General features: G+C 37.1%; 1 protein-coding gene across 3 annotated transcripts in view; it reads left to right on the forward strand.

Annotated features, from left to right (window-relative positions):
• Window positions 1–13,136, forward strand: part of GABRA2 (gamma-aminobutyric acid type A receptor subunit alpha2) — a 96,919-nt gene that overhangs the window by 66,719 nt on the left and 17,064 nt on the right. The window lies entirely within an intron of this gene.

Consider the following 13,136-nt stretch of genomic DNA (forward strand, 5'->3'; position numbering starts at 1 on the left):
TACTCCCTTTCTGATTCACTAGATGCCAGGGCAGGAGAGACCCAGGGAAAGTAGGGAAGATACACTGCACGCTTTTTTGTCTTGAGGTTCAATTCCCTCTGTTGCTTGCTGGCTTCCCAGCGCCCCTGCCAGAGCTGACACCATCCATTGCACCACCTCATCCCTACCTCATTCCCACTCAGTCTCATCAAGACCTGCTTGTTAAATAGTAGAGTCATTCTATGCCTTCATTGTGAAAATCACCCAATTGGGTTTCTAGGTCCCTCAGGGACTAATTCTTGTCCAACTGAGGGCCAGCTGAGGCAAATCATTGACCGAAGGTCTGAATTTTAGGGAACGATGTTATGGCCTCAATAAAATAAAGATCCTTCTAATAATAGGCCTGTCTCTACCCAGAGTGAGCTGGGCTTGTGAGGGAAGGCATGAGTGGGAAGCATGCTGCCATCTCTGCAGCAGTTCCCATGCAGGTTTTTTTGGTTTGTGGGTGTTTTTTGTTGTTGTTGTTGTTGTTTGTTTTGTTTGTTTTTTATACATTTTTATTGATTTCAGAGAGGAAGGACTAGAGAGATAGAAACATCAATGATGAGAGAGAATCATTGATTGGCTGTCCCCTGCAAACCCCACACTGGGGATCAAGCCACTACCTGACCAGAACTAGAACTGTAACCTCCTCATTCACAGGTAGATGCTTGTCCTCCCACTCTGCCCCCATACAGGTTTGGTGCCCATTTTTCGGGGACAGACTGGCCAGGGGTTGTCTTGGCCTCTACTGGTTGGATCTGATATCTCTGATCTGCTTCCAACACCTCCCAATTTTAGGGAGACTTTTTTTTTATTGGCGTTTTCTCATAGTTATATTTTACTATGTATAAATATAATATAAATAAATACATATTAACTTAAAACCCAATTAGGTACATTTACACATTGGATAGCAACTTGGTAAAAAAAGAAAGAAATCCCACCACCTACAACAGCAGGGATAGGTCTGAAGAGCACCATGCCAAGAACAATAAGCCAGTCAGAAAAAGTCAAGCCCCCCATGATCCCTCTCATGAGATCTAATGAACAAAACAAACAATGACTCGTTAGGGCTCTTTCCCTTCCAGACCAGAAAGTATGCTTCCCCTTATTATTATGCTTATCATAGAAATGGCCATGTTGATGGGTGAGGCAGTCCGGCCCCTATAGCTGCCTCTCCAATAGTGCCCAGCTGAGTAGTTGCCTCTGGCAATAGTAGCTCCCCCTAGAGACAGTGCTGGGCTGCAGTGCTGCCAGTCATGATAGAGGCTACCTCTCCCCACAGTAGCTGCCTGTCTTCCTCTTGTGATGCTGGCTGCCTGTTATGATAGTGGCTGCCTCTCCTGTGGGTGCCTCTGATGATAGCTCATTGGTACAGCATTTGGCTGCAAATCAAGAGAGCTCTGGTTCAAATTTAATTTAAACCAGTCAGGAAAATTTGGTGACTGCTCTTTGGATATATGAGGTAGGCTGAGCACATCTTGTGATAGGGTAAATTACTTTTCTGTATTTGGATCACTCAGTCATTTACAAAAGTTTCACTGAGAATGTACTGTGCCAGATACTGCACCAGGTCTTAAAGTGGAGGGCAGCAAAATAAGCCAAAAAGATAATGGCATGGCAAGGTGAAGCCACTATAAAAGAGACATGTGCAAATTGTTATAGAAAACAGAAGCAGAGATTTAAGAGAATTGATTAAATAGCTGAGCTAACATTTGAGCTAAATCTTGAAGGAAGAGTAGGAGATTCCCAGACCAGACGGATGAGCTGGAGGAAAAATCCTAGCCAAAAACAACGATAGATTGTGTAATGAAATGACATCAAGGGGTGAAAGAACATAGTGTGTTTAGTGACTGTGAGCTATCTCAGTGTCCATGGAGATACATACAGACAAAAGTGAATAAGAAAGACCTTGTAATCTTTGTCAGTACAATTTATCTTTATTTTGTAAGCTATAGGAAACCACCATAGTTAGTGTTTTGAGAACATAGACATGTATAAAACTCTTAGAATAATCTTGGTATTTAATGCATTCTATATACCTGTTAGCTCTTCTTATTATATATGCAAAAATTAGTTTGATTCTCAACATCAGCAACGAATAATTCAAGAGAAAATTAAGAAAATAACTCAATTTAAAATAGCATCAAAATAATAAAATACCTAGGAATAAATTTAACCAAGTGGTTAAAAGACCTGTTAACTTAAAACTATAAAATTTTGCTGAAAGAAATTAAAGAAGACCTAGGTAAAGGAAAGGTATCTCATGGTCATGGGTTTATAGACAATACTGTTAAGATGAGACTAGATCTCAAAGTGATCTAGTCTCATCTTAAGTCAATTAAATAACTATCAAAAGTCAAAAATGATTTTTTTTACATAAGAGGTAAAAGCTGATCCTCAAATTCATATCCAACTGCAAGGGGGCTCTAAATAACCAAAACAATATGTTTTAAAATTTATTTAATTTTAATTTTTTTATTGTTGACACTATTTCAGATGCCTCCATTCATCCCCTTCTTAACTATATTAATAAATTAAAGTTGGTGGACTTTCCAGTTTCAAAACTTAGTATGAATCTACCTTAATCAACAATCTCTTAATCAAATATTTCTGGGGCATCTGAACCCTACCCCACTCCAGATGCAACAATACACTCCAATGGATACAAAACTTTCATGTAAAATCAAAAACTATGAAACTACTAAAGAAAACATAGAATAGTTCTTTATGTCTTTGAATCTAGCAATGGTTTCTTAGATTTGACACAAAAAGCATGAGTAACAAAGAAACAATAAATACATTCAATTAAATTTAAAAAAATTACCTCAAAAACATTAATCAACAGTGTGAAAAGACAACTTGAATATGGTTAAAAATGTTTTATAATCACATATCTGACAAGGATTTGATATCCTGAATAAATAAAGAATTCTCACAATAACAACAAAAAAAGCAAAAAGTAGATTTCAAAAATAGACAAAGAATTTGAATGGACTTTTTACAAAAGAAAGTATATGAATAGCAAACCAGTACATGCATGGTATTTAACCTCACTGGACATTCAGGCAATGCATATCAAAACCATAATAAAATATATTTTACACACACCAGGATGTTTATCATAATAATAAAAAAAGGAAATAATTGTTGGCAACAATGTGGAGAAATATAAGCCTTCCTATATTGATGGTGGAAATGCAAATTGATGAAATATTTGTGAACAGTTCAGCTGTTCCTAAAATAAAGAAACATAGAAATAATGTATGCCCACCAATTTCACCTCTAGGTAGATACCCAAGATGAATGAAAACATATGTTCACATGAAAACTTGTGCACAGATGTTTATAGCAGTATCATTCCTGAGAATTAAAAGGTGGAAGGAACCCATATTTTCATCAGCCGATGAATGAAAAACCAAAATGGGTATATACTTACAATGAAATACTATTCATCCATTAAAAGGATTAAGTACTTATGCATGCTACAGGATGAATCCCCAAACCATGCTAAATAAAAGAAGCCAGACTCAACAGGTCACATATTATATGATTCCTTTCACATGAATTATCCAGACTAGATAAAATCTCTAAAAACAAGATATAGTTTTGTAGATGGAGGCAGAGGGAAACAGGAAGAGTTTACTTAATAAAAACAGGGTGTTTTTCTAGAGTGATGAACAACTTTTGAAACCAAGAGAGGTAAAGATTGCTAAACATTGTCTGCTGGGGTTCTTGTCCCAGAATTACGAAGGCCTTCAGCAATCTGGAGAAAGGCTGCATGTAGATTAAGTAGGAGTTCAATGATGAAAGATAGTTTTGTAAGGCATTGGGAGTCAGAGGAGCTTCCGCTAAAGGAGCTAAAGACTCTCTCCTCTTGACTCAGGACCCTCCTTTTTACTAACACAATTTGTCCTAAGCCAAGGTGGAGATAATACATTTTAAAGGGTAGGGTTTCAAAGGGTAGGGTTTACAGAAGCATTGTCAGATTGGGGAATAGCCTACCGCTGTTCTTCAGGTGTTTGGCCAACAGGAGGCAGTAACATGTAGATTAAGATGCCCTGAGCTGCCTGTCAACAAACTATTATCCTATTCAGGTCTGGGGGAGATGCTTTTTTGCCGTCCCTACAGGTGATTACATATGTGGCTCAGCCCTTGTTGAGCCCCCAACCTTCATCCACCTCTTGATGAAACTCTTGTAATTATGATATGCTGGAATTGGCTCCCTGCAATCATCAATGTATAAATGCCACTGAATTGTACACTTTAAGATGGTGAGTTGTATATTATGTGAATTTCACCTCAGTAAAATCACTTAGAAATGGCATAAAGTGAAAAACACAGCATTGGATATACACAGTAAGGTATCCCAGGATTTAGGCTCAGAGAAATGTCCTCAGATACCTATTTCAAAACTTGCAAATTATTAGATTGATTTTGGTCCCAAATAATAAAATTTTTATTCTGATGGCTTGAAAAAATAAGGTTACATGATTTTCAGAGCACAAGTAATGCATAGGTAAGTGTTTAAGAGAAGAGTAACAATAATTAAAAACAGAGAGGAAAAGATAGGACAGAATTGATATTCCAGAAAGACCCAAATATATATGTAAATGCATGACAAGTCAGACATAATAAAATAATAAGATATTTGTTTGATAAATGTGAGGAAAATAAAATAAAATTCCATTGAGGTAAATAGAAATTTTGTAGTATGAAGCACCTAGATGAATATGTTAAAAGGAGCAAGTGGAGGACTCTACCTGTCTATGGAGGAGAGGTAAATAGAAGAATAAGTATTTAACTTTGAATCAACAGAATGTTAGCATCAAGGTTGCTAAGTTTATAAAAAATGTGCAAAAGTTTTAAAGATTGGTTATGGATATAAAATTAAAAACCCAAGCTATATGTGTAAATTTTTATATGAATTATTTATAATATAAGTTGAAAGGTCAAAAAGTCATATTTTCATGCAAATATAGACTGTTAGATGGTAGAATTATCCTTAGTATTTTTTCTGCAAATTATTCTGTATAAAGCTTATAATAAACATAATCCCATGTGATGTGTGTGTGTTTGTGTGTGTGTGTGTGTGTTCATATAAAAGATAAACACAAATTTTATGTTCTATTTAGAATGGGACTTGAAAGATGCTTGGCTGAGCTCCCTTTTTCTACAGCCACATTCTATTCTTTATTGTTTTCTTCATTCTTTTGAGTTTGAATATCATCATCTAACTGACAGCTGTTACCTAAGCAACATTTCTACTGTCTCTAAGATTCTCTTTCTAATTATCCAGTCATGTTTACAAGTTCATGAGCGATCACTGAATCACCTGCCTTCCCCCTGCCTCCAAGGCTTTCTGTGATGAGTAACCCACCCCAGGAAAAAAAACTATTACAGCTAAGAAATTAATATGCTCTGGGAGACAGATGTCAAATGTCTCTACCTTTGAGGTCTGGTTTCATGCTGTGAATAGAATAGGAAAACAGAGCCAACAAGACAGTAAGCTGAGGAGTCGAAATTAGAATGTGTGCCCCTTGATATTAGAGATTTTTCATCCATTGTGTTGGGTTTTATCTTTTCCTTTTTCGTATATTGCATTCATTTTATGGTTGTAGATCCAGCTTGATATATTTTAAGAGTGTTTCTTCAAAGGAGCTGTGTCCATGGATCTTGTGATGATGAAAGCCTTTGACTTTTGAGTGTTCACGCTCAATTCGTTCAGCATTAACAAATGCTTATTGAATGGCTATTTTTATCAGCACTGTTCTGGATTCTTGGGCTGCATCCTTGAGCAAAAAACCAAAAGCCACTTCCTTCATTATAGAGTAGCTGCTCTCTGATGCCAGTAACATAAGAAAGCACTTGGGAAACTTTTAACTTCATATTTAAGGTTTTGTGCTTTAAAGGCTCCCATGAATGAGCAGAACATTGACAAGGTACAGACCTCCCTTTCTGTTTGCATAAACATATCAATTATTTTGTGAAATTGTGGCTGCTGTTTCTTTCAGTTGTGCAACATCCTTTAGAACTTTATATAAATAAGTAATAATCATAAGGAATTTACCAATTGTATTTTAAGCCAAACTCTTTTTCAAATTTACAGAAAAGTTAGTACATGAATAGGAGACTGTCAGCTTATATTTGAACATATGAATATAGTATGTGAATAAATTTATATATGGTAAATATTTCCTGTTATTTTTGTATGGAACAGAGATTTTTTTTTTATTAAAAACTAAAATCAGAAACCGGTTTGGCTCAGTGAATAGAGCGTCGGCCTGCGGACTGAAAAGTCCCGGGTTCGATTCCGGTCAAGGGCATGTACCTTGGTTGCGGGCACAACCCCAGTGGGGGGTGTGCAAGAGGCAGCTGATCGATGATTCCCTCTCATTGATGTTTCTAACTCTCTATCCTTCTCCCTTCCTCTCTGTAAAAAAAAACAACAAACTAAAATCAAATAACCAACATCTCTTAGGGGTTAGCTTTGGTAGGCAAGGACAGGGAGGTCAAATGCTTTATATTTCCTACCTTTAAGTTCCTGGCTGTGAAAGAGCCAGACGCCTGTCTTATATAAATTTTGAAATAAAACTCCAAAAGGGATATTTTTGGATTATTTATCTTTCTAGTTAGTTCCATGGTTAAATATGACTGTTTATACCATGGATTCAAAAATATAGTGGCTTGACTATATAAGGGTGTTTTTGTTTGTTTGTTTGTTTGTTTGTTTGTTTTTAAAAGAGTTCCACAAGTATAATGAATAATCTAAGACAGGTATGGTAATACATTGGGTGTAGGACACTCAGTCTCTTTCTTTCTCCTTTGATATCTTTAGCATGGAGTCTTGTTTCATGGGCCAAAAAGACTGTTGGTTTCCAGCTGTTCCATTCATACCCCAGAACAGGAAGGGATGACCAAAAGGGCAAAAGACTTCTTCCAGCTCTCTGTTCAACTAAAAGAGCTTTCCCAGAAGTCCTTCCCCCTGATAATTTCTAATTACATAGCATTCGCTGAACTTGATTTCATAACCAGAAATTCTGAGAAATTGCCATCTTGAATAAATTCAGTTTTCTAATATTATGGATTGACTAAATATTGGATTGTCAAGCTAGTGGTTTCTATTACAATGAGAAAATGACTTGTTTGCTACAGGGCCTTAAATGATTAAAAGCACATATTTTGGAACCACAGTATTTGGCTCTACTCTCTGCATCATAGTTTCACCCCTCGGTAGAACTATAACTATAATATCTACTTTGTGAAGTGGTTTAAGAAATAAACACATACAGGCATTCATGCACAGCAGAAAATTTAAAATATTCTGGCACATAGTTAATGCTGTGTAATTATTGGCTATTATTATTAGTGTTTATTATCTAATATTTAATTCTCTCTTTCATATCAAGAAATATGTAAAGGATGGTTAGATCTCTTTTAGTTTGAATAACAGTAATCACTTTTCAGGAGCAATGAAGACTATGAACTATAGGGAAGATATAATTGGACAGAAATCTAGCTTCTTTGACATCATGTGTTTGATTTGATTGAGGGAATTTTAGAATCTTTGACATTTCTTTAAAAGTAAATTATATCATTGTGTGTTCAGTTTTAGTCAAGACTTCTTTAATTATTGTGAAATGAAACCCAAAACAAACTGGCTTCTGCCTCTTTGTGAACTTCATTTTTAATTAATTATATAGACATCCACAAGAAACACTGTCTTAGATGTGCATCCCATATCAAAATCTCATAATTGAGGCTTACTCGCTAGTCAAGAGTCATTTCTCACCCCTGATACAATCATAATGGCCAGGTACACACTTTTTAGCAAGTCTTGGGTTACAGGCCCTCTGAGTCAGTAGGTATTGTCAAATGCATTCTGAAAGTGGAAGATGAGTAGTTCCCGAAGGAAAGAAGAATTGAGGACTTACTAAATGGGAGTAACTTCTCATATATCCTCACTCTCTGATCTTGTATATTATTTATATTTCACTTAGTTCTGTGATAACCTTGATTTCTATTTCATTGTGAACATTGAAGCAACTAGAAAGAACTTCCCAAAGTAAAAGCAAAGTTTCTTCAGAAGTCAGAAAGTTCTATGCCATATGAATTCCCTTTCTCTCCAAGCTCAACTTCTGCAACCCTTTCTATCCTTCATTCTTCCCTGACATCCACACTGACCTCCTCCTTATTTCATGAACATGCAAGGCATTCACTTTCCTAAAGGTTGATAACTATCCTAAAGGTCGATAATATACTATAAGCACTCACAGAATACATGGAAATCTGTTACAAGCACAGTTACAGTTTATTTCAGAGAGAAGAAAGAGATTAAAATCAGTCAAGGGCAGTAGCACATAGAGTACACTCCAGGCAAAGATCCAAATGCAGAGCTTTGGGAGGCAGAGTCAGTATTACTTTCCTGGCATTGCTGTATGAAAACACATACAGAATATGCCCACCAGGAAAGCTCAACTGCATCTTGCTGTCCAGAGTTTGTCTTGGACTCTGTCATTTTGGCTCTATTGACTGGTCTTATACCTCAACCCCTCAGGAGGTCAAGCTGATATGCCATGATCTAAAAACTCCACACTAAATCAAGTTGTTGCTACCTGGCTGCCCCCAAACCCCCAGGCCAACAAAGTTCTAATATAATTAATGTGTATAAAGTGATTAATTCATATACTTCGTGAAAGGATTCCCACCATAGAGTTGATTAGCACGCCTATCACCTCACATATTTACCCTTTCTTTTTTTTCTTTTTTTTTTCATGAAAACACTTAAGTTCTATTCTCTTAGAAAATTTATGTTACACAGTGTTATCTACTATAGTCACCATGTCATATATTAGGCCCTCAGGCATTATTCATCTTATTAATTGAAAATTTGTACCCTTTTCCAAGCCTCTCCCTGTTTTTCTCATCCCCATTTTACTCTCTGCAATAAGAGAGAGAGAGAGAGAGAGAGAGAGAGAGAGAGAGAGAGAGAGACTCAGAAAGTAACCTGGGCGCAGCTTTAGCCTGCCCAGAATGAAGAGCTGGGGCAGCCTCAGGAGGAGGCACACAAGGTTTTAACTGGAAAATAGAGAGAAGGTGGCAGTGGGGCAGGATGCTGGGGTGGTAGCAGTTGCAGGATATGAAACCAATGAACAGGAAGCCAGTGCAGGGCAGACATAGTCTCTGCAACACCTATCGACTCCCTGTCTGCCAGTAGACCAGGCTGCAGGGTGCTAACAGGGAGCACACCTGGCATCCCAGAATTGACTTTGGCACTCAGCAACACATGCCGATTGGCAAGCTGCTAGCCCACCAGCTTGCCCCTTCCTCCACCTCCACCCTGCTGTCAGTCTCTCATCCTAGTCAGCCCCTGGCAATTAAGACAGTGACTGAAGCAAAATATATAATAAGCCATGGCAAGGAAAATTAGTAAAGCTTGCAAGTTCTAGTCTAGAGGCCAGCTTGAAAGTTGCTTCAGAAAGATAGGTAGCCTGGTTGAGCTTGATTGACAAAAATGAATTATTAGTAAAAGTACGGCTAGATAATTAAAAATATATGCTATTGGTCTGTCCTTGAGTTGTCTATTTTTTGGCTTTTCTAGAACGTGCAAAGATTACTTCAGTACAGTTATGACTGCTCAAGTCATGGGGACAGTTGAGCCAATCTCATTTCTTACACTGACATCCACACAGCAATAGTGATGAGAAAAGCTATTCAAAGAGTCTTTGTTTGATCACTTTCTATGCGCCATCTACTGCGTAGGCACCTCAAATTTACTCATTATTAAATTCCCAGAAAAGAAATCTCCAGTGAGCACAGTAAGTACTTCCCCTTTTCAGACAAGTACATTAAAACCCAGAACTGTTGAGAGGCTGTTCCATTATCACAGAGCAGGTCAGTAAAAAGGAAGAACTTGACCTTACAACTCTCCAACTCTACTTGTTTAACTTTTAATATGGCACCATTATGCCATCAAATGACTGTTCCTTTTTTTGAGAATAAAATCAGAAATATTCTGGGTAATTTTTGTTAAGAGTCAGGCTGACCAAACATAGACCAGCACCAGAACTTGGGGTGAACATTCAGATTTGAATTCTAGTCGACTATTTGTTTCCGCAGTTACTGATTGAAGTATTTCGGATTCCTTACTCGATTCCTTGTCCAAAAATTGGTACTATCAGATTATGGTACCGCAACTAATCTATTAACTGGCGTTTCAAAGTTCAGTCCTGCCTGGGTGTCATATGCCACATTTTTTAAGTGGAATTAATCCAGGTCTTTAAAAAAAGCATAACCACTTATAATAGGATGACATTAGTCATTAAAAACTTCAGTTTATTCTGAGATGAGGAACTTGACTACAATCATTGCTGTATAATATAGTTTGTCCTGAAACTCATCTGTGAAATCTTGATAACTTTATAGAATATATGAGAGAGATTCCATGTTTCAACAGGAAGGGCTTTTATTATATATATATATATATATATATATATATATATATATATATATATATAATTTTGTTTGTTTTATTAGCCTTTGTATATAGTGAAAATATGACTCTTCAACTATAATTACATTACTATTTGTACAGGTTTGAGCCATTAAATATTTAGTTTCACTATAACCAAATTTTAAGTGCATACTTATTCTGTTTCTAACTTCCAAAAAGAGAACAAAAGCTATTATTTATTTTCAAATATGTACTAGTCTTTCAAGAATTTTTTTTTCTATTTGGGTGACTTTTTGAATAAAAATATTTAATAATGAATTATTCGTCATAAATAACATAATATCTCCCCACTTAAATAGCTCAGGGAGCTATAAGAAATCACCAAGACTATTAGCATTTGAACAGTCACCCTGAAATTTATGGCAATGCAATTATAAGATTGAACTATAAAAAGGTTTGGATACAATGAGTTTACACAGCACATGTTTTCTGTTGTCTCCTGTTCATTTATTATCTTATTGTCATCATGCTGAATATATAATTTTCTTTTAAACTCATGAAATCAGAATATTACTGTTTCAGTTCATTTTTTCCAGTTTATTATTTCATTTATTTTTTAATTTCTTTATTGATTAAGGTATTACATATGTGTTTTTATCTCCCCATTATCCCCTCATTTCTCCCACTCATGCCCTCACCCCCCTGTTGTCTGTGTCCTTTGGTTAGGATTATATGCATGCAAACAAGTCCTTTTGTTGATCTGTCTTCCTTACCTCCACCCTCCAAAGACTGGTCTGTTATAGACAACGGAGTTTATTTCTCACCGTTCTGGAGAATGGAAGTTCAAAATCAGGCTGCTAGCCTACTGGGGTCGGGTGGGGTTCTGGTGAGAGCCCTCTTTCATTTTGTAGCATGCTAACTCTCCATCATTTCATCACATAGAGGAAAAACAGTGAACTGACTCCCTGGCTTCTTATTATAAGGGCACTCATCCCCATGAGGACTTCACCCTCAGCACCAAATCACCTCTCCCAGGTCCCACACCCAAATACCATCACATCAGGAATGAGATTTCAACATAAGTTTTTGGGAAAGGTAGATATGCAATCCACAACAACTCCTGTAGTTACCTCAGGTTGTACATTTTTGGGTTTGGGGTATTGGTGCAGGGGTCCCCTAGTGATGGCCCTGGCAGACCATATTAACCATTTTTAGATCCAACCTCACCTTACTGGATAACTTCCACTCATTTCTGATTTCACTTAGGATTAGATGTGAATCATATAAGATTTCTTGGAAGTCACTTCTCAAGGGTAATAAATGATGACTTGGGTATTTTTTATAGAAGATTGGTCTTAAGAAATAATGGCACAGATGCATCCATCTTATAGCACAAGGCTCTCAAATTATGCCTACTTTAAAGAGTTGAATTGTATCCTTTTAAAATTCCTGGAACAGAGTAGTTCAGACTGGGCACAATGAAATGAAAATGATGGGTTTAATAAGACCAGAAATGCAAGTACCCACTCTGAAAAGATTTCAGGCCTTCTTGGAACAATGGAAGGATACAGGGAATCTGGTTCAGAGCTTTCTTTCTCTTTCCTTGTGAGGTAAGTCAATTATTTCTGAAGGGGAAAATTAATAACTAAAATAAAATAGCCCAAGTCTTTCTAGGTAGCCATTTAAGCAGTACAACCCCATGCCCTTGGATTTTTCTTAAACCACCACTAGGTGGGACACTTGCATCCTTGGTTTGGATTCTTAGCATTTTTTGTCCTCACTTTTGGGGGCCTAATGTGCTTGGAAATAACAGGGGAGCCAGCGATCTTTATTTGACAGGTTCCAAATAGGTCATTTGCAGATATTATTTAGTGTTCCCATTTTAGAGATGAAGTCGCTGAGGCTCAGAGAGAGTGGGAGATAAGGGAAAATTTAACATTTGCTGGGCAGTTCTATATATGAAGCATATGTGCTCCTACTTTATCCTCCCAACAACTTGAGGAAATGTTATTTCCATTTTGTGGGTGAGGAGCTCAGCAAGATCAGGAAGCTGCTGTGTCAGAAGCAGGATCCAAATCTTTGCCCGACTTTAGTGCACATTTGTCACTGTGCACAGCCACTTCTTAAGCAATTTAAATGCTTTAGTGCATGATATAAACCTGAAGTTACAAAGGTAGTAGGGGCCTCAGCAGAAAAATGCAAAAGTTAGATTCAGGGCACTGAAATATGCATGTTACAGACATACGATTGGCATTGAAAGGGGATACTGTTTGTAGACTAGGAAGTATACTAGTTCTTTGGAGAAGAATGAGGACTTTTGAGGCTGCCTGAGTGGGTGTCTATCCCACCTCTATTGTTTGAGAACTGTGTGATCTTTAGTCACGTACTCAAAATCACTTAGCCTTAGCTTCCTTGCTATAAATGAGGATGATAATAATACCTAACTCACAGGGTTGTTATATGGAATAAGCACTTTAATATGTAAAGAGTTCTTATAATAGATGCACAAAATTCTTGCAAGAGTAGGCCTTACTTCCCCCGGCTGCCAACACAGGCTTCCCTCTGGCACTTGGGACCTGGGTTTCCCTTGCAGCCCCTGCTTCATCTGGAGTTCATCCGGAAGGACATTCGGAAGGATGTCAGGTCTATTTAGCATATTACA

This window comes from Pipistrellus kuhlii, unplaced genomic scaffold (genome assembly GCF_014108245.1).
Source record: "Pipistrellus kuhlii isolate mPipKuh1 unplaced genomic scaffold, mPipKuh1.p scaffold_m20_p_1, whole genome shotgun sequence".
In the NCBI taxonomy this organism is placed as follows: domain Eukaryota; kingdom Metazoa; phylum Chordata; class Mammalia; order Chiroptera; family Vespertilionidae; genus Pipistrellus; species Pipistrellus kuhlii.